The following is a 22,354-nucleotide window of genomic DNA, read 5'->3' as shown; positions in this document are numbered from 1 at the left end:
CGGTGCCGCATCAATACTGAATCAGCCCTTCTGATTAGGTCCAGTGCCACAGAGGACACCACGGCCCAGAGGGTATTTTCACAAACTGGTCACCCACACACGTGGTGGCTTATCATGTGTTGCAATTCCTTCTGCAGCTGCAGCACAGTTGGGAAACTAGTGGGAGAAATCCCCTTGGCCCAGAGGGAGCTGCAGAGAGCCAACGGGGCTGCAAGCTGCCCAGCTCTGTTCCACAGGGAGAGCAGCGAGCCCAAGCCAGCACAGTTCAACTGAAACAGCAGTTGGCGTGTGGAAAAACCAACAATGGGTGAGCAAAGGAAAAAAAGAGGAAGAGTTTCTTTCTCTGCAAGACCACAGATCAGCCCACGCTGATGGAGCGCTTGCTATCTGTGCTGGGCAGGCACGGGGCCACCTTGCTGGTTTGCCCATGTCCACACAGCCAGAAACCAAACCAAAACACAGCAACGGCCCCAGTGGCGACACACAGCACAAGGCGATCACTGACAGAGGGGCCAAGCTTGGAAATACACCAATACATCCATCGAGGCTACGGAGGGCAGAAATGCAGAGGTATCTCAATGCTGGTACTGAAGGAGCCCAGCACAGCACAGCACAGGACAGCCCTGCAGGTGCCACTGCGCTCATCCCGTGGGCACGTTGGTGTTTGTGGGCACGGGGCACCAGGACCTCGGCACGCGGCCGCTCCAGGAGCGCTCCGTGCCCTGGGGACGTACCGTTAGCTAATTGTTTGTAGGGGAGGAATGTAAACAATAGGAACAGATTAATAGGAAATAAACCAGAAATAGCACAGCCAGGCTCTTTAAATCTGCACTGGTTGGTTACTACTTTTCTCAACTGATTTTGATGAGGAACAGACATTGTCTCACCGGAAAAGTATTTCTCCCCCCTGGTTGGAGTCTTGATCAGGGAATGTTTTATCCACAGACCTGCATTAGCCATTACAGTGCTAGGTATGAGATTTACAATCTAATTAGAAACAGGAGAAAGCAAGAGGTTGCTGGCCCCAGGATGGCAACGCAGAGCTGCGGGCACTGAGGGGGGGGTTCCAAGCTCATCTCTGCTTCCTTCCAGCAAGGAGATTCCCAGATCCATACCCAACACCTCCGTGCCTTTCCCTGCCCAGGAACATCCCAAGGACCCGCTCCAAAGCAAGGCAGGATTCCTGGGCCTGATCCTTAGCTTACACACAACGTAACAAGGGTGAGGGTCTGCCTTGATTCCTCTGCCTGAAGGTGAGGACAAGGCACTGCCAGCTCACAGAAAGTACCCACTTACCCATCCTTACAGAAGCTGTAAAGGTCCCAGTGAGAGTAGACTTCTTGAGTTTAAAAGATTAAAAAAAAAAAGACATGCTGAAATAAGCTTAACAGAATATTCTATTTCTTAAACCCAAATTAATGTTACTCAACTTGTGGTCTACGGATCACGGATGGTCTGCAGAAGACGTTAGAATGTAGCCCACAATATGACGGCACAAAGCCCCATTACAAGGCTACACCCACACAAGCACCCCCAGCCCAGGCATGGGCACAGCACTCAGAAGCTTACCCACACGTTCTTTAAAGAATGGGCAGAAGCAAAAAATCATTAAGATGCAATGAAAACGATTTGAAAGACGTTCCTAAGAAACACACCACCCTGCAATGATAATGGGTTTGTCTCACCCACATGTGCATGAAATTTTCTTGGAAGACAGCTGACATTAGACACAAATATTTGTATGTACTGTATCTGTTAAGTCCTTCCAATAGGCGAGCCGGCCGCCTGCCGTATATTTAAGGCTCTATTCAGAATAACAAAGCAAACAACGTCGGCGTCTGCAGCCCAGGAATCCACAGTAGCATTCAATCGCAGCAGGATACAGAGGTTTTAAATTAAAATAGCAGCACAGGGTCAACAGGAAAGATCAGGCACATCCTGAGCTGCACAGCGTGGATGAGAGGTTACTCCAGCCCTGGGCTCAAAGCCTTTACCTGCACGGGATGCGCTGCCTTCGGAGAACCACAGCACGCAGGGCTGGCTGCTCGATGAGCACGAGGGCCCAGCACTGCCCTGCTCCCGGCTCCTTGTGGTGGGGCTGCTCAACAAACCACCTCTCCCCTCTCTGTGCAGGTGTGGGCACAACCACAACTCTTCCTTTCTGGGGGCTGCAGTGAGAGCTGCAGCCCTGGCACCAACCCCAGCACCAGGGGACTCCGTTCTGCCCCTGCTGGCACCAAGAGCCATAAAGCAGGATTCAGGACTTGTGTTACCAATCTTTCCAAGCTCTTTTGGGCCTGGGACGGTGTTCAGCTCTGCCCTGAGGTGCCCTCCGCCAGTACTCACAAGTGGAGCTGATACACGGGGCTCATGGCTCCGCAGGGCAGGGCTGGGCAGTCTGCCCTGATGGGACGCTCCCAGGAAAGGTCCTGACAGCCGACATCAAGGAGAAAGAAACCCACAGAGAAAAGGGGATCTGGATCCAGACACAGGCCATTCACGAAACAAAGGAGTTATTTTTAAGTGTAGGCTGGAAATAGAAAACAAACAGACCATGTGAGGCCTTTGTTGAAGATGGTCCGCAAAGACGAATGGAAATGCCCGAAGAGGAAATTAAAAAAAAATAAATAAATAAAGAACAAAACAAACAAACGCAACCACTGGGGCACTGGGACTGCAATGGGAAATGGGGCTGGAGGAGGAGAGGGAGGAAGGCAGCGATGGCTGAGAGTGGCCAGCAAGGAGGGAAGTGCAAGGTAACACAGCACAGCAGGACGGACACAGCGCTGCTGCCCCCAGCAACGAGTGCTCACAGCACAGCAGGTCCGTGCTGGGGGCTGCAGCTACATAGACACACACAACTTAAAATCAAGAGGGGGGAAGGAAAAAAAAAAAAAAGCAGTTCCTCACCATCGTGCGATAACGATGACTACTTTAGCCATGCTCCCAAGTACACTAAACAGCACATTAACAGCCGTGCTGTAACAACACACAGAGCCCAGGCTGTGGCGCGGGGGGAGCGCGGAGCACCTGCAAGCCTTCTGTATTTATGGCACAGCACACGCTGCTCATTTGGGTTTCAAACATTTTGCTTCCATCGCTGCCAAGATGGGTCCTCTGATGTCTGGGGTGCGCCGTGAACGTTCAGTCATCTCCTCCACATCCTTTTGTTGAACAAATTACTCGGCTCAGGAGTGACACTTTTGATTATTTACATCCTGCATAAAGAGGGGAAATTCATTTTCTGGATTCCCTAAGATAAGTTCTTTGAGGCGGATCGCGCTGCTAAACATTTTCTCCTTTCACAAGTTCCCAGTTTCAAAGATGACAAAACATCTCCGTGTTCTAAATTATTCTTTTTCTTTCATGATCTTCTAATGATTCAGGAGTCTCGACTTCACACGAGCATTTTTGAAGAGCTCTGGCTGCCAGCATAAAAGCTGAACTGTTGTGACAAACTGCACTATTTAATGTCGCCATAGGAAGATGTGCAAAGGAGCAAAATTACCCTGGGGAACTGAAACAAAGCCTGCAAATAAATTAAATGACCTGTAAACCAAGGTACTCAGAACTGTACGACGATGCCGTGCGGCTGTGCCATGAATCAGTAAACAACAGAGCCACAGGGGCTCTCAGACCAACCCTCACCCAGCACATCCCACATCATCCTCATGCCAATCCAACAGCTCAGGCCAGTTCTAAACCCTGCACGGGGCCCTCCTAACATCCTGAGGTGATTACAGGGCCATGAGTCAATCCTCACGTTGGGGAGGTTGGAATGACCATTTGCTCCTGCACACATCTGCTGCTTTCATTCTTCCCCACAAAACCAAGTTCCAGCTGCCATGGCCCAGAGAAAGGAGCAGCTCATCAAGTTCATGGCAGAGCCAGGGCTGAGGTGGGAGCCTGTAATGGGCACGTTCTGCTTCCCTGTTCTGGGTAATCAACAGCTTCTGAACAGAAGGTCAAAGCCTCTGCACAGGCACTAAAACACTTTCAACATTTGCACCCAACACGCAGCAGCTCGTGGGACAGGCAGTGTGGATCAGGGTCATCAACCCATCCCCACCGTGCCGCTGAGCCACGTCCCTCAGCAGCACATCTACCCTTTCCTTAAACACCTCCAGGGACAGAGTCCACCACCTCACAGGGCACTCTCTGTCAGCCCGCCCTGTTTCGTGATCACTGAACTGAGATCTCTTTGTTATTAATAATTATTGCTAGCAAAAAAAAAAAAGCCCAGCTCCATGGGTGCTGCTCGCAGAGCTGACCTGACCCCGTGGGAAGCTGTGACTTACTGTGCAGGATGGGAGCTCCTCCATCCTCCCACAGCTCTGCTTTCAGGGGTGTGGAATGGCTTAATTATGCCCCTCGAGGTAGGAAGAAGTCACTTGTCTTTAAACACTCAGGCTTTTATTGAGTTAACATGTTTTAACAAGGTCACAGCTCCACTGGTAAACTCTTACCCAACGGGGAATTTGCTGCTTCCCCCCCTCACAATTAATCAGCGTCTCCCATGACTTAACTCTGAGGCCAGGCTTATATGCTCTGCAGGCAAAAAGTCAAGAAAATAATACTCAAGCAGTCAGAAAAGGCAAATCAACCTTCACTTCCTTCATCGCATCAAACAAGCAAACCCACCCTGCCTCCTGCAGCCCGAGTGCATTCCAGGAGCACGGGCAGCTCCAGGGGCGGCCACCAGCTGCACTTGGCAGCTTTTGCTCTTTGCCCACTTGAGCATCCCCTGGCAGCAGCTCCCAACCTCAGCATCCGTCAGACAGAGCAATTCTAATTTCTCCTTGTGCAGATCTGCACTGCTTTGGCTGAACGTGCTTTCAAATCAGGACTGCTTGAGCCGGAGCGGGTTCTTCCTCCAGCTCAGATATCTCATTACACAGCTCATCCCCACGGCCGGCTCCATGCAGCTCAGGCAGATGGAAAGCTGAACAGCTCGTGGAAAAAATGCTTCTAATACACAGACAAGGGTAGAAAATACAGTTTCCATCAACCTAATAGGCATTTCAGACCCTTGGTGTATTTTATGAGCTACCGGACATCCGGTCGCAATTTAAAAGTTACAACTAGTTTATACGTGCTCAAGCAATCATTAGATGGGGGTTCTAATAAAAGGCTCCATCGGTTGTTGTGGGCTGCAGCTCTAAGGGAGCTACCAGCTTCACAGTCACCTGCAGCACCTCCAGTCGGGTCCTTCCTTTGCTGCAGGACACCCCAGCACTCAGCCCTGCAGAACACAGCGTGCTGTCTGCCAGTTGTCCACCACTTGTAGACCTTAATGTCAATATAGGCTATTCACGGTCACATTTCCTGCAGGTGATGTTAGAAATACAAATGAAACATCGACAAGCACTAAAAAGCAGTCCTTTGGGACAGCGCTGGAGAATATTTAATAAAGCCAAAAGCTGCAGGCTAATTTCCCCTGAGAGTTCCCACTTAGAGCCTGTCGCGGTGAGGATCCATCACAGACAGCTCTGATTCACCCACGGCAGAGGCAAAGAGCCCATCTGTGGGAGCAGCTGGGGCCGCGGGCAGCCCCCAGGCCTGGGGGAGCTGCAGGGCAGCAGGGATTGCAGCCCCATGGGGAGAAGGGAACAGCATCTCCCATCCGTAGCCCTAAGAAGTGGAGTTCAGGTCACTGTGCCTTATGCAACCCCAGCCACTCAGGGGGGATAAGATCAGCTGCTAAGAAGGATTACAAATTTATCTTCCCACAGTAGTGTGATCTTCTGCAAATAATCGTATCATGGAAAATAATGCAGAATGTTTTTAAGAACCAGACTTCAAATTCCCAGTACAATCACAGAAATCAAAATCTTTTCTTTTTAATGTGAGGGCAACACATGCCCGTGCGCTCTCCCCGTCAGTTATGGCGTGGGGAGCAAGGGTGCAAGAAGCAAACAGCGCCAGCACAGTGCCAACAGCAGGTGTGAGGGCAGACTGGGTGCCACGCAGTGATGGGTGAGGCCCAGCAGGGAGCTGGGACAGGCTGTGCTCAGGCTCCTGGCTGCACCTTCAGAACTGATACGGCCATAGCATAAGGCATGGGCACCTTCTGAGGAGAGATTTTTGCACTCCTGTTCTCTACCTGGCATAGAGCAGAAGTAACTCAAAGAGTTAAGCTGGCAGAGCACAACCCTATGAGCTCACAGTACAGGTATAAAGCTTTACACCAACATGGAACTTGCAAATAACCTTCCAGAGACCACAACCGAAATCCACAAGCCTCTATGCCTGGACTCCAACCTCGTGGTTTTGCGGTTGGATCAGAAGTATTTCCCAAAACTGTGCTGGAAATCGAAAACAGTAGATGCAAATAGCACAGGTCAGAGATGCAGGACTCCTGGTTTCCCATGCACAAAGACTGCATCTCACCCTGATCACCCCAGCAGACAGCAGCCGACTCCTTCGTCAGTGACATCAGTGGCAGACTGGATGGGGAGAACCCCACACCCATCCCTGCTGCTCTCTGCAGCGTTACAGCAGCCATCAAGCAGATGCTTAAAAAAATGCAGAATGACGTTCAAATGACATCTATCCATAAGTCAGCCCAAACCACAAACATCTGAAGAAGATTTTCACTTAATCCAATTCATTGTAATCTCTCTCTAGTTAAAATGACAGAAACGTCAAAATGGGACTTTACTCCTCTGTCAAAGCATCTCACGGTGAAAAGGAAAATAAGCAGGCGCACACACGCAGCACCACTTATTAGGTTAGAAATGTCAAAACTGCACATTGATTCTAAGTACTGACAGTCACATCCACATGCTGTGCCCTTCTGTTTCCCGTTGCTTCCCCCAGAAGCGGGCACAGAGCATATGTTTGATGCTGAGCGCCATCAATGCCAGGGTAAGTCACCCATTTTCTGCTCCCGGTGACCCAGCGCTCATCTCTGCCCCACACCACACACAGTGAAGCCATATGACCATCAGATATCTCGGGAAGAGGCCATTCTCCTGCTTCCACGCCAAACCAATAATCCAACAAACCAACCTTTAATTGCTTTCCTCCTTTCTCCATGTTAATTAGCAAACAGGATAATTGACTCTGTGCCTGGGAGTTCGGCACGTGTGTGCCCACAACCCTATTGCTCTCTGTGTGTATTTTTCCTGAGCGGTCACAAAAATTAAGCCATTACCCAAGAGACTGAGAAAGCAAAAGAAGAATATCCACTGTCAGAAGCAGGGTCTTCGTGCATTATTTAACGGGAACTCCGTTGGCAAAACCGGTGTTGTTTTCATATAAAAGCTAATAGAAATTGTACCTCCAGGTGTCAAAACACTGATGGTAATTCCTGCTGCCTCAGACATCTTGATGTTTCAATTTTAGCAGTGTGAGGAGCCTGCAGGGAATCCAAGAGGGTAAAGTGCTCGTGCTCAAAGAGAAGCGGAGAGAAGGAGAGCCTTTTATTTCTTCTTAAAGGGCTCAGGGGAACAGTTCTACTCGCTGGAATTATCAGATCTGGTTCTCCTGCTCCTTCCCTTCCTTGAAAGAGGAAAGAGCACAGCGGGCTAACAAGGAGCGATTGTGTTGTGTGGACAGGAAAAAAAAAAAAAAAAAAAAAATCAACCAGGCTGCAGAGCAGCAGCGCAGAGACAAAGAGCAACTGCACAGGGATGGTGCTGGGGTGCAGCAGCGGTTGCCATTAGGGGATGCTGACATGTCTTCCAGACAACAGAGCGGCTGTGATGGAACATGTTTTCCCTAGAAGCCTAGAAGCACAGTAGCATGCTGGACCCCCCTGTGCTAACTCCCACAGCACTTTGCTGTGGATGAGCAGCACTGCACCTCTGCTACACACTGCCAGTATATGGAGCCACAGCTGCCACCTGTAACCTGGGCCCCCTCTGTGATCACAGAATGGCTTGGGCTGGAAGGGACCTCAAAGACCACCCAGCTCCGCCCCAGTCATGTTCAGGGCAGCTAGCTACTGTTTGCCTTTTTAAAGCAGCTTTATTTCCCAGTGTCAGCTAACGGAAGCATCTCCCAGGCCTTCCTTCCAGGCCTTCCCAGAGCACAGCAGATGCCAGCTGATCCACCAGCTTTGGTGCTTACTCTCTTATTAAAAGCCTCCAAGGCTGCAGATGACCCAAGTGCCTCTTCCCATCCACCTCCCAAGTCCCAGCCTCTCTGCACTCCCCTGATGCAACCCAGGTGGAAGCAGCCAGGCAACGCAGCCCCAGGGAATGAACGTGGAGGAGCAAACCAACACTTGCTTGCTCCTATGGGCATCACAGATACTTTCCCAGAAGCAGCTCTGCTTCTCACTTTACCTGCACACCTCCTGTCCTCCTCCGTTCCTCTTTCTGACACAGCAAAGCTTTGATTTCCAGGCAGCAGCAGAGCCAGTGGGATCACACAGAACTGATGCAGCCCACTGCACTGCCAAAAGCAGCAGCAGGGCAGGACAGTAAGAGCCTGAGTTGCACCCAGGATCCTCGTGCTGTGCACTGCATTGCAAACCAGCCTAAGTGAGACCCACGGCAAAGGCACAAGACAGTAAGTATGCTCTGAGAGAGGCGCCATACAGCACATACAAAACTGTGCTTTCAGACCTATGCTGATTTATCCACGTCCATACTCCAACTACAGCACGCACAGCCCAGCACCAAGCAGCAGGTCCCCAACCCTGCAGCCAGGGAGTCCCCATGGGTTGCAGCGCTCATACCACCAAGCCAAGAACTCGGGCAGTGGGGAAGAAAACAACAGCTCAGGAATTTGCAAGCAGCTCTGCACGGTGTTCAAGAAAATAAACAATTTTTCCCCGCAGCCGCTCGGCCGGGGACACAAAGGTCCCGGAGAGATCCTCGGCGGGGTCATGAACTCTCACACCCTGCTGAGCAGCCTGCTTCAGAAACAGCGCTGAGGAAATTCCCAAAGAAAAGTACATCAACACAAGAGCGAGCTCAGCCGAGCAGTGCCAGAACTGTGCCAAGCGCCTACGGACGTGCTGAGCCCCGCACACATGGCCCCACGGCTGCACCCCATGCGGTCCCCAGCCCACGGAGCCCCTCGCTCAGGTGCTGCTTACAGCCCAGCCGTGCCCCAGGGCTCCTGGCACGGCGGAGGGACGCCGGCCGCCTTCTCACCCCTCCTGCCATGGCTCACAATGCACGGCACAAACTTTAAGAGGCAATGACCTCATTGGAGCTGGGAAGAGGAAGGCGGGGGAGCTGGCGACGTGCCACCTTCTCATTTTTCAAATTAAGAAAATAATAATAATAATTAACCAGAGAAAGCTCATTTTACCAGGATAAAAAAGACAAAATAAAGAAATCCCGTTGGACCAGGCAGCACCCGGAGCGTTGCACCCTGCAGCCACAAGCCCTGGCTGAGCGCAGCTCCAGGCGGTCCAACAGCTCTGCCCAGGCGTGCGATGCTCCGCCGTGCCGAACACACACGGAGCATGTGTGCAGACATGGGACACATGAATTCTGCGCACTCACACATTTTATATCCTCGTATTACTTATGTTACAGATTCACGCATACATTACTCATAACTGTTAAGAACAGAACATACAGTTCATCCTGGCACGAAGCCCAGAGGAAGAAAAAAAAAAAAACAAAAACCTTGCAGTAACAAATTAACTCAAGTCAAGTCCAACAGCATCTGCAGTAGGAGTTAAACAGTATTAAGGATCATTAAGTTATTGAATAATTTGGTCCAGCACCATGCATCTCCACCAACACGAGCTATGCCTGCTCCTCCAAGGGGCATTCATTGCCCCCGCGACGCTGCCCCACGCTCCGGAGCTTCTGCCCGCCCTGAACTTGCACAGCAGCCACAGGAAACACGTGAAGCACCATTTATCTCTATAGAATGCATTAGATAAACCCTCACCTACACCAGTCCCACGTCTTCTGTGTGTTTCAAGCTGGGGCCAAGCACAGGAGCAGGGGCTGGGATTGTACCCAAACAGCACAGCACTGCACGCTGCTGTACAGAGGTATCCCACTGTCACACTGCACTCCGACAGCAATGTCAGCCCTGCAGGCACGGGCTGAGTGTAACTCTGCAGCAGGTCCTCCATGCAGTGAAGGAAGATGCCAGAATCACAGCAATCTACAGCTTTGATACGCTTTTTAACTGCTACAGCAAGTTTGTGGCGCATCAAAGCATTCTTCTCCATAGCCCTCCACAAACAGGCTTCCTAGTTTTACACCCAGCGCCAGTGGGATTTAACAAGACACAGTTGGAATGTTATTCTCACGTACTGAAGGAGACACGAGTGGAAGGACATGAGGAACAGCTCAGCCCACACCTCCCAGCCCCTCCACCCCACACCAAGCTGCAGCTCTTCAGCAGGGCCCCGCAATCCCCGCAGGACAGGGCAGGGGACAGCAGCACCAGGAGCACCTCCCCACTGCCCCCACCCACAGGGAGAGTTCTGTGAGCAGTTTGCCAGCAATCACTGCCTTTATGCAACAGCCAGCACAAAAACAGCAGCTGCAAACTCCCACTGGCCTGACCGAAGTCAAAACACACCGTGCGCTGCTTTTCAGGCAAACCTAAATTACAGCGTCGTCTGCTGACTGTTCCAGGGACGAACAAACCCACATTAATTACAGGCTAACTTTGCAATTCACCTCTCCGGAGCACCAAACATCAGCAAAACTGCTTTGATTGCACTGACAAATTTGTCTCCAGCCGACACGGCAACGCGTGAGACCATTAGGTTCAGAGGAGAGAAAGCAAGAAAAGAAGAAAACACACGAAAACTTTCCCCCTCTCCCACCACCCTCCCAAAAAGCCACACGCCGTCCGTCAGTGACAGACGGGATCCGCACGGGAAGCAGCAGGGCACAGGGACGCACAGCTCATCCCCTCCAGCAAGAGGCTGCTCCCGGCCTCCGGCCCCAGCAGCGCTCCTGTGTCGCGGGGCCAAGTCCCAGCTTCTCAAAGGAACTTCTTTCTGCCGTGGCCTATTTCGGCCCGCCGCAGACAGAACGCCTCCGAGAGGAGAGCGGTGCGGGGCACTCACCCGGCAGCATCCCGCAGCCCTCCCGCATCCTGCGCGGCCAGCGTCGCGGCTGCAAAATAAATAAATAAGAGAGGCCACACAGCCTTAGAACCGAGCTGGAAATGAAATGGAAAGCCTGTAATTATTTCTCAATGCTCCTGCCAGTCTCAGCCTATAAACACAGTGGATTACATAAGTCCACCCCTCCTGTTTTGAAGCCAAAAGTATGAGCTTTTCCTCCAGCTCTGGCAGCCAGTAATAATTCCTCGTAGCCATGGCGACGCTGGCTGGCTTCCAGCAGACAATGGGGGAGCTGAAATACTGCGAGGCCTTTTTATAGCTTCGCTCTGAAACCCTCTAAAATATTAGCTATCTCCTGGCCAACCCAGCCCGACGGCCCCACGTTAACCATCTCCTCCCCGCGGCGCGGATGCGGGCGGTGCAAAGGGGCCGCTCCCCCCCCGGCCACAGAGCTGCTTTCACACATCGGCAACGTTTCCGATTTAATGCGTTTGTTGACTCTCACCACGCGCCGAAATCCCAGCCAGGAGGGACTGCAGCACAGCATCTGCAGTCAGCGCCGCGGGCTGAGCGAGGGCTGCGTCTGCTCCTGCAGCTCAGCAGGTACGTTCTTGCTGCTGTGCGAGCTGCGCATGAGGCACTCCATCGAGTTTGCCGAGCTGGAGAGCGAGCAGCCAGACAGCAAAACAACATTGCTGCGTGCCGTGCTGTCTCATGAGGCTCGCGGGCTGCAGGGAAGCATGGCGCTTCCCACGTCCCCAGGAGCTCCTCCACCTTCCTGGAGCTTTGGGAAGTGTTGGAAGACCTCCCTGTGCCTCCTGGCAGAGGCATGGCAATACCTGCCTGCAAAAACAGCCCCAGAGCACAGACCCCAGCCACTGTGTGGACAGCACAGACCCACCTGGGCAGGAGCTGCTCGCTGCACCTCTCCATAACGCTCATCCCAGGGCTGGGAGATCCTGTGCTGAATTTTGCAAGTTAGCAAATAAGCGAGGAAAACAATAGAAATTAAGGGAAAATTAAAAAATAGCAGAGCCAAGGCCACCACAAAAATACAGTGAGCTCACTTGGGAGCGCTCAGAATGGTGCTGCAGTGCTCCCAACATGGCCATGGGGGGTGATGGCAATGGCACAGGCAGGCCCCAAAAGCCGGCAGTGCTCACACGGGGAGGGCTGAGTGCACGGCCTTCGGGAGCCATCAGCACCCAGAGACCAGAAGACAAACAAAAAGCAACACAGCTTTCTAAATCTTGTTCAACTAGAGAGCCAATTATGATTTTTTTTTAATGCACCAAGGTGAAAATATTGCTTGGAGCTTTGGTTGCATTGATTATTTGACAGGGATAAATACGGCAACACGCTAATGCAGACCACAAAGGTACCTCAGTCCCTAGCCTGGCAGGCTCACTCCCTGCTACAAAGCTGCAGCTCCCTATGCCAAAGAAAAGCAGTTTGCACAGAAACTATCTCAAGGAGTTAAAAAAAAAAAAAGAGTCAAGCAGTCCTCTTCCACCTCTCAGCACAAACCAGGATGTGGCAAACCCCTGCAGAAGTCGGTTCTAACAGCAAACCCCCATGCCGGCCAGCAGCAGCGGTCACTGCTCCAATAACGGGATGCACGGAGTGCTGCTGCCATGCCAGGGAAGCCACGCGTGGGGGAACGATGCTGTGTGCTGGGGTGAGCTGAAGCTGAAAAACAAAGACGATGTTTCCTCCTGGCTCTGACGTATCCCACACACATGCCTGCAGCTGCAGCGGGCCACAGGAAAGGGACAGAAGTGAGCTCAGAGCTAATAAGGAATAACTCAGGATAAACCCCACTGCCCTCCCACAGCCCAGCCCTGCTGCTCTGGGCAGGGAGCATCCCCACATCGATCCCAGGCACTCAGATGTATGATCCAAAATGTGGAACAACAACTGCAAACCCTGCTTCAACTTCAAAATGGCATCCCAGCGCACGCCGCTCCGCTCAGACCCTAATTAAAGAGGCTATTCTTTACAGTGCTGGAGCCACTCCAACTCCCATTGTTAAATTTAAAATAAAATCCTGCAAGCCCACTGCATCTGTAAGACATTAAAACATTCAGTACTGACTTCTTTATTCAGCTTTAAGACATCATTTAATGATTTTTTCCTCTCAAACCCTAAATCTAGGGATTTAAGGAAAACGACCAACAGCACCTTTTACAGGACACATTTTTTTCCTCCGGAGGAACCTTCTGCCATAATATCCATGACCATAACAATATAAAACTAACTCAAAATGCTCATCGTGTACAGTTTCTAAACCTTCTGCAAGACCAGGATCCAACTGCAGGTTGGATGCATCAGGACAAAGCAGGCTCCATAGCACAGAGGCCAGCTCCAGATACAATCTATTCATGCCTAGGGAGAAAACAAGAAACAAGCAGCTCTGACCACAGAAAACCACCACAAGCACAAGAAAAATATATCAGGAAGCCAATTCTGGTCACTGCTAACAGCATTACGGAACCACAAGGCAGAACCTTGCTATGGTTAGCATCGTCAAAGCAAGATAGCTTGCTGTTTTCTCCAGGTCCCTTTGGGCCAGGACCACATGCAATCCCAGCACCCAGGCCCTGGAAAAGACACTGGGCCACAGCAAGGGGTCCCAGCATGAGGACCTGGAGAAGAACCAGCCAGCCCCTGCAAAGTCATCTGGAGTCCCCATCCCCGCACCAGGAGCAGGACTCCAGTCCTGGTCTCCAGCAACATTACCTGTCAGCAGCTTCTAACATGTGCTGGCAGGCCCCGCCAAGCCTCACTTTTCCATGAAGCCCAAACAGCTTTAATGGCACTGCTGGTATTCCTCCTGTCAGCAGTTCCACACCCCAGAGACACCTTGGGGCGGCAGGAGGAAGAGGAGAAGACCCAAAGCTTAACAAACCAGAGTGCCGTTTCGGAAGCAGAGGATGCCCATGGCAACTGCTGTGCTGAAAACATGGAAAGGCAGCGAGGATTGCAGAAAGCCTCAGGAAGTTATTTCAAGCAGTTCCCACAGCTAATTAAACTGTTCAGTCATGCACGCTTTAAAGTTCATAAAATTATTAAAAGAAAGTAATCACAAAAACAAATACAAAAGCTTGACAGTTAATGGAAGCAGCTCTGGTCAATCTCCTCTCCCCACCTGCCAAGTCATTCTATGGCACAGAAGCAAACCCTCTGGCAACCAGTCCAAAGACATGGCCACGGCTGTGGGGAAGAGTTAGCCAGCCTTCACTCCATGAGCCAAAGCCTTCAGAGCACACCCAGCCTGGCAGACCTGCCTCTGCTAGCGGGGAGAAAGCTCGGCATGGGCCAAGCTGCGTCTCCAGGAACCCATCCTGACGTCAGGAGCACTGCTTGCACGGGCAAAACAAGGAAGCACGTGGCACATACGTATGAACTGAAAGATGCTGGATGGGGAACACAAAGAGGAGAGATGGAAAGACGACTCATCCAAGCATCTATGTGAGAGCTGGCAATCCCAGGCAGCCTTCCTCTTGCTGGATCAAGAGACTCTGCAGAAAAATGTGCACTTAATGAGCCCATGTCAGTGGAGCAAAACTGAGTGTACACACACCCAGAGCTGGGACAATGGCAAAGCGCCACAGAGGGAGAAAATCCACATTGATGAGATAGCTTAAAAGGAGAAGGAAAAAGCAGAGGGGAGTAGGGGAAGCATTTCATCATGCCTTTTCAGAGCAATGAATTAGAAGGAAAGAAAAACAAAACCAAGGACATGATCCAAAGCTGTGCTACAACACTAACTCTTCTCAATTGTTTCAGCAAGCCCTGGGTTGCGCCCTTGCCAAAGGCACTGCCCAAGCTATTTAAAAAAAAAACATTGAAAAGGCACCAAGAACTACACCCCTGAATGGCATACCACTACAGACCCTTACGTACTTCCTAAGAGCTGGGACACAGCAGCAGAAGATGCAGGAGGCCACTTAAACAGCATGACCTAACGGTTTCTGCAAGCAAAGCAAGAACAGTTGTATGGTCAACGGCCAGTTACAAAATACATAAAATGCCAGAAAAAAAAACCAAACCCCAAAACAAACCAACCACCCCCACTAGGCTCAGGCCAAATGTGGAAACAGGAGGCAAATGAGATCAGAGGAAGTACGAAAATGGCTCTTGTGCAAGCCATAAGGCTAGGTACAGATTGGAGGACACAGGCCTGACTGCCAGCCAGCAGATGTGGTCGTCACAAGGGTTTTGAAACAAGGCTGAAATCCATAGAAACATTCCAACTGATTTCTTAATTCAGGAAATGGTGAGCCTGCAGCCCACAGCCTCTTTCAGAGGCCTTATTTGCAGTCTGAAATGGAAATATCCCACCAGCAACAAAGAAAACATCAAAGCCAGGACAGGGCTGTCCCTGGCCATGCCATTCGGGTGCCTTCCAAGCACACCACTACTTTCTGTTACCTCTGCTTACCTCTAACTCCTTCCACTCACACACCCGTGTGCCATTCTCCTCTACTCACTCTGCCCACTTCATCTCCAGTGTTTAAAATAAGAAAGCTGTGACAAAGGCAGGCTAAACCCGGTCACTGCAAATACTCCAAAAGCAGGACGGCTGAGGGGTAGTGCAGACTAGTCATATGCTTCCATATTTTGTCCCCAGGAGCTTGGCCAATCCATTTAGCAACAGAGCAGGACTCTAATAATAGGCACAAGGATACACAGGAGGTGAATGTACACAAGACAAAAATAAACCCCAGCCTTGCTATAATTTTAATACAGGAGCTAAACTGGGAAGTGATAAATGAAGCCAGTTTCCACTGTTGAGTCAAGATGAAAATCTAACTCCCAGTGTCCCAGGAGCAAACATGCTGAAAACTGGATGGGAAACTTGCAGAAAGCCAGAGGATTGGGCGAGTGTGTAAATACGTTTCTCATTATTGAAACTGACACACACACAAAAAAAACCACTCCAGTTTTCCAGTACCACAAGGAGCAGACATTAAGCAACTGTGCATGTTCCCAAGCACCCAGTGCCCGCAGATGTGGGGCTCTCTTACATGTCTTACATAAGCTGCTCCCAGCTCCCTGAAAGCCGTGTAGCTGCATGGAGGCTCATTTTGATCTCAGTAAATGATCTCCAATTAAAGCTTTAATACGCTCATACGCAGCTATAAACTCCTACATACATTTTTCCTTTATGAGCTTATGCCCGTCTCCAGCCTGCACGGTTAACCACACTCCCCCCACAGCCCTGACTATGCTTTAAAGAATCAACCCTGGTGTTTAATGAGATGAACAATTTCCACACAGAAGCCATACGAGTGATACCTCTTCCCTTCCCACAGGACGGCCCAGAGGAGCCTCACAGAGCTCACAACGTGAAGCCACGTGCCAGGCTGGACACCGACATCTCCTGCATGACCGGGTGGGCCCAGCACAGCGTGCTGCAGCCGGGCCAAGCACCGAATCCCTTCTCTGCTGACAGACCGCTCAGCCCTCTCCTTCCCTAAAAAACAGCCCTGCCCACTGCTTTAAAGTCCATGAGAAGGCACAACCGGTGGTTAACCATGATCGTCCTTCTTCAGGTGACGTTTGATTGGAAGAAAGTCATCACCAGGTCACTAACAGAATGATGCAGGCATGAGGAGCTGCTCAGAAACCGAGCCCTCTCACTCACTGAAGTCCAAGCAGGATGGTCCTCAAGCCAGCATCTACGTTCAGACTCCATTCAGGGAAGTAGAACTGGACCAGGCTAAGTTTCATTACCTCTGCTCATCCTCTACGAGGAGAAATCAGCCACGTGCAAGATGGAGGAGCCCATATATATATATATATATCAACCCATGGCGATCTAGCACACTTTGCTGAAGGTCCTTCATCACGCACACAAGGTGTAGTGCTATCTAGTAATCTGAGGAAACATCCACGGGTTCTTCAGCCTCCTCTGGAAATTGAGATTCAACAGGAAACCACAAATACACCAGGCAATTAATTTTCTTTACCAAATGTTTTCAGTCATGTTGCAATTGTAACAGTAAGCAAACTATTTGGGTTCCTTCCAGTTCTTGTGCAACCACGTTCCTCATTTTTCTTTTTCTTCTTATTAAATAATCTGACTGAGATTTTAAAAAAGAATTTAAAACAAGTAAGGAAGTCCGTACCAACAGAGCATACCCCACTAAATATTTACCCCCCAAGAGGTTTTTGTATCGCACAGCAGAGGTTTTCTACAAACAACAAATAAAGTCTTTTCCCAGCTAAAAATGCTGTGAATAGCTTAGAAAAAAGAGCAGAAAAACACATCTACCGACACAGGCAACACCAAGCTCTCTGAACCACATAAATAAAAGTCTCATTCAAACGTTCCCCCCTTCCCTCCCAGCACTGCTTCAGGAGAACAAAGAAACATTAAGTCTTACTTTCCCGGTGTACATTTGATCAGACCTTCTGTTAACACAATATGACAACGGCAATGAAGGGAGGAATATCACAGCTAAACAAGCGTCTACCATTCCCCTTCCTTCTGCCGAGCCCTCGCTGACGCAAGGATGGAGCAGCTGCTGTCTGTTTTTAAACAGCTCCATATTTCATAAGAAGCTGCTGATTTCTGAGAGGACAGAAAACCCAGCCAATGCCTTACAAAACAAGAACCAAATGAAAGCAATTCAGGACACAGTATTTAAACATGGTGTCCATTTGCTCAGCTTCCTTCCAAGGCACCACCACAGCTAAAACGTGCGAGATGACTTCAGCCTCTGCCTGAGCCGGTTTGCATTATCACATCAGCACAGCTCTTCAATAATCATTTAAAACTGAGCAAAAGACACTGGAAAAGCCATCCCATGACCCTAGAGAATGAGATAAGGGAGAAAGGAAATCGACGCCTCCAACGTGATCCAACCACAGACACTACGATGGCACCAAATCAACGTTAAGTTCCCAAGTTCTGCCTGCTGCTGTTCAGGGCTGCTGTACTGACATTAGAAGCTTATGTGGGATGGAAAGACTCTCCTTGCAGGACCCAGCCCTACCCCTTGAGTATGTGAACACTCACTAGCAAAAGACAGATATTTATCTTTACCTGGGGGGGGGAGGGAGGGCGGATGAAGGTATCAGACATTTAGAAAGATTCATTGCTACAAAATATCCATGCTTTGGCCTTAAAAATCTACATCATAGGATACATATCAAAAGAAAGGTTAAATCTTTTCTGTTCTAACTCCACAGCTCTCTTCGGCTGTTAAAAATAATGTGTTATACCAGGCAAGTCCATCCTGAGAGGCTCCAGATGCCTGCTGTCTGCTTCCCTGTTAATAGCTGTTACAACAATACTGCTTTTTAGGCTGTTTGTATTGTGTTGATTAACTTAGATAAAGGCTTAGGAAAGGAGAGAGAAGGGAACATGCAGTGGGAGGAGGATTTACAGGGGGGAAAAAAAAAAAAAGTCTTTCATCTGCTCTAATAATTAGCAGGTCACGCTGAAAGCGATCAGCATCCCTTTAAAGCAACTGTGCATGAAATGTGCAGAGCTCGCTCCGGTCACTGCACCCACGCAAGTCACTCAGTGCTGTCAGTCACCTTCTGCCTTTCTGACCTCCTCCAGCTCTGGGAGGGCTCCGGCCACAACCTCCTGCTGCCACATCCCCACTCCAGAGCTGTGGGGTAACCAGGCTCAGCAGCCTTGCCGCCCCATCACAGGGCAGCAGACACCCAGGTGCCAAGGCAAATCAAAGACTAATTAAAGGTTTGCAAAGGGCTTCAGATCCTCTGATAAAGCGGCAAGGAGCAACTCGCTGCATAGCACTGCTTTTCCTGGAGAAAATCAACCATGTGTAAGAGCTCGTGCTCATCACCTGGAGGCCCCTTTCCTCAGGGAGACGATCAGAGTCAGACTGCCCAAACATGATGAGCTCTCTCATTATTCATCGCTGGAGATGCAGTTCCAGACGCCTCTCTGCAACCAACATGTTGAATCACCCCAACAGCCCCCCTTCCCCAACATGTTCTGTCAGATGGGGATCCTCAGGTCCAGACAAGCTTGGATGAAAGCTGAAGACCATGTCTCAGACTTTGTACACAAACCCTGTTGCAAAATTAACAGTAGAGCAAGAGAAAAATTGTTAAGAAGCCATCAGCAAAGCTCTGCGGCTATTCGGGCTCCCTCTGCTCTGCACATCTACTCTCACCTCCATTTGCCAGAGGAGTAGAACCAGTTCAGCCAGAGCACAGGTTCTTTAACAGAATCGTTCTCTTCCAAAGAGGTGAAAAGATGGCTCTGACGATGATAATTCCCTCTCTCCCCATGTACTCACATCCTTCTATTAAGGACACATTACCTCAAAGGTCAGTAATTGCGAGCCACAGACAGCTCTGGCCTTGACAGCCCATCTTTGCGATGCACTGAGAGCCTGACCGCACGGCTGTGCCCAGGATAGCAGGAGAGCCTGCTGTTAATGTGCTGTTTGGCAAGGGGAGAATTTCCTTTGGCAGCTGCGATGGCTGTGTCTTCTCAAGTGTCTTTAATTTCAGCGGCTTTTTTTCGCTTCAAAATAGTCCTTCCGCCTCAGCTTAATGCTTGCACCGAGACAGACTGACATGCACCCTTCTCAGTGCTGCTGCTTGAAAGAAGCTTGGGAACGCAAAAACTGAGAGATTACTTTCAAGTAAAGCGATGGGTTAAGTCATCCTGCCCAGTCACATCCCCACGCCTGACCCCAGCCATCAGCAGGGCTGCCATGCACTCTCCCAGCTGCGTTAGGAACCCAGGAGTGCGTCTTGGGAAGAGGGGCTGGAAGGACAGGGACTATCTGTGAGACATCAGTGTGGCACAGAGACCCAGAGAAGCAGCAGCCTGTCTCTAAAGAAGCTGCCTGAATCCTGACAGCCCCAGGGCTGGTCTGTGAGAGCACAAACCCTTTACAGAAGGGGAAAAGCACCTTTAAGCAGCAGAGGCTGAAACCACACAAACCCCTCCACACAACTCAGTAAAGCAGAACAACACTGCTATATTCACAAGGGAATGAGGAAAGAGCCAAACCAAACTGAACATAACACATCCCTCTGGGGTACCAATGTGTGTTTATCTTTGAAAGGGGGAACTTCTTCCAAGAGGGCAATGTGGAGTACCTCAATGACAAACCTACAGCAATTATTAGAAAGGCATCATCCATACATAATTTTGAATTTAATTTAATTAGGCACCCTGCTAACTTCATTACTTATTTAACCGGACTGCTCATTCAATTTATGTTCCTACAACCTCAGCTCACCGCTCCAGGCCCACCTCGGTGGGAAGCGCAGTTGAGAAGCTGAGCCCCATCCACACACTCACCTCCCCTGGGACTGAGCCATGGACTGAGCCATTTACCACTTCTCGGGTCGTAGGTTTTATGTCTTTGTTGTTCTACAGGAGGAAAAAAAAAAAAAAAGCCAAACAGATTTATCACTCACCAGACAGGTCAGTGATGATCCAGCCCACTTCAGCAGCCTTGGAGGAGAACCGAAGTCGTAAGCCTCGGTTCCTCCCTGACCAGAAGGGAAGCAGCACCACGGCTGAGAGGCAGAGAGGAGGCACACACCTCCAGCGGATCCCCAGAATAGCCTGCAGTAGGTAGTCAGATCCCTCAGGCTTCAGCAGCAAGGTCTGTCTCAGCAAATTCATGCGTATAAAAAGAGGCATGACGGACAGGGGAAAGTGTGAAATGCTATAGACACTAGCTTGAAATTAGGTAATCCTCTGCTCGGAGTTTTTTTTATTCAGTCTTCTTTAAATCAAACTGCTGCAAGCACTGTGAGCACCCTCCAAAACCAAGAACAAGGAGCAGGATGGCCTGAAGCATCAGAATTGAGAGGAGCAGCCCTATGAACAGACCATTCCCCACCCGTGTGCACTGGGATCTCCTACGTCAGCAGAAACACACAGGGCCGCAGGCAGTGCCCTTTATTTGGAGGTTTCCCAGTAAACAGGAGTGCAGGCACTGCCACGGGGGCTGACAACCACTCAACACCAACACAGAACCACAGAAGGACTGGCCATGGCCACCCTGCCAGGGAAGGGGCTGCATGGCAACGCCAGGATTATTCCAGACTCCAAAAGATGAAGAGATCACAGAGACTCCATAGGAAGGAGAGGATCTTGGCAATTCCCATTTCCTTCAGCAAACAGTTCCCAGGGGTCTCTTCCAACCTCCTCCAGCAGGAAGAGGAGGCTGCTTGCACCTAATCACTCACATTGACACATGTGGAGCCCCAGCCACTAAGCTGACACGGCAGCAGGGAATGAACCTAACAGGTATACAGCTGCATGCTCCCCAGGGCGTGGATTTCAAATCACAGTTTAAAAGGGAGAGGAAACAAACCTACAAAAACAAGCAACTTTATCTGGGATGTGTTTATCCATACATAGCATGTATCAGTGCCGTAATATAAACACCTGTGGGGGTTACGCATTTCTCCCCCACCAGCAGTGTCCAAAGAATGACTGCATTGGGAATCCTTTCAGTTTTAAACCCATTTTTACCTTCTGCTTGGTGCCAGAACACACTGAGGGAGCAGTGCACACACACACACTGGGTGGAAAGGACAAGGGGACAGCCAGCACAGCACTGAGGTGCACAGGGATGGATGAGATGAGAACAGGATTGAGGGGCAGACGTCCACCCATGAGCTCTATGTGCAGAGACTGCGGGAGATGCAGTGGAGGTCACACTGGCTGAAAAGTACTGTGAGCGGCTTACGATACAAGCAAACTCACGTTACTCCCAAGTAAATCCAATGTTTGTTACTTCTTGTTCTTTCTTTCCTACATAGAGCTTCAGAGCTGAGCAGCATTGTCCCCAGGCCAGCTATGCTGTTGTGCTCACACAGCTCATGTCTGGATTTTCCTGTATCCAGTAGTTGCAATGAGTCCCGCAGACAGCACTGAGGGGCATGCAGTCCTGCTGATGCTGTGCCTGGCAAAGTGCTCTAGCAGCCAGAGCTTCCTAATGCGTCTGCTAGCTGCTGGGCAGGCAGCATTACAACACAAAGGCACACAGCTCTCTAACGCTAATGTTTCCATCTGCTTGGGAGCTGCTTTTATTTAAGAACAAAACAAGTCAAGCGTGCCCTGCTGCAGCAATGACCCCGTGCACAGCCGCCTGGGTGCCTCCTGCCTTTGAGGCACCCCAGAACATGTAAAAGTGCCCTGGGGACACGCAGACAAACAAACCAGTACAGTGAGACAAGCATTACCAGACCTGTCAGCAGCTCAAGGCAGAGGGCCGTGCACAACTCTGTGCCTTTGCTCCCACCTGAGTGACCTCCCTGCAGCCTGCCCGGGTCCCTGCCCCAGCCACCAAGGCAGAGGCTGCCGTGACCCCACCTGCCCTTCAGCTCTGC

The sequence above is a fragment of the Meleagris gallopavo genome, chromosome 17, assembly GCF_000146605.3.
Source record: "Meleagris gallopavo isolate NT-WF06-2002-E0010 breed Aviagen turkey brand Nicholas breeding stock chromosome 17, Turkey_5.1, whole genome shotgun sequence".
Lineage (NCBI taxonomy): Eukaryota > Metazoa > Chordata > Aves > Galliformes > Phasianidae > Meleagris > Meleagris gallopavo.
The sequence above is the reverse complement of the archived record's forward strand: the minus strand, read 5'-3'. Positions refer to the sequence as shown.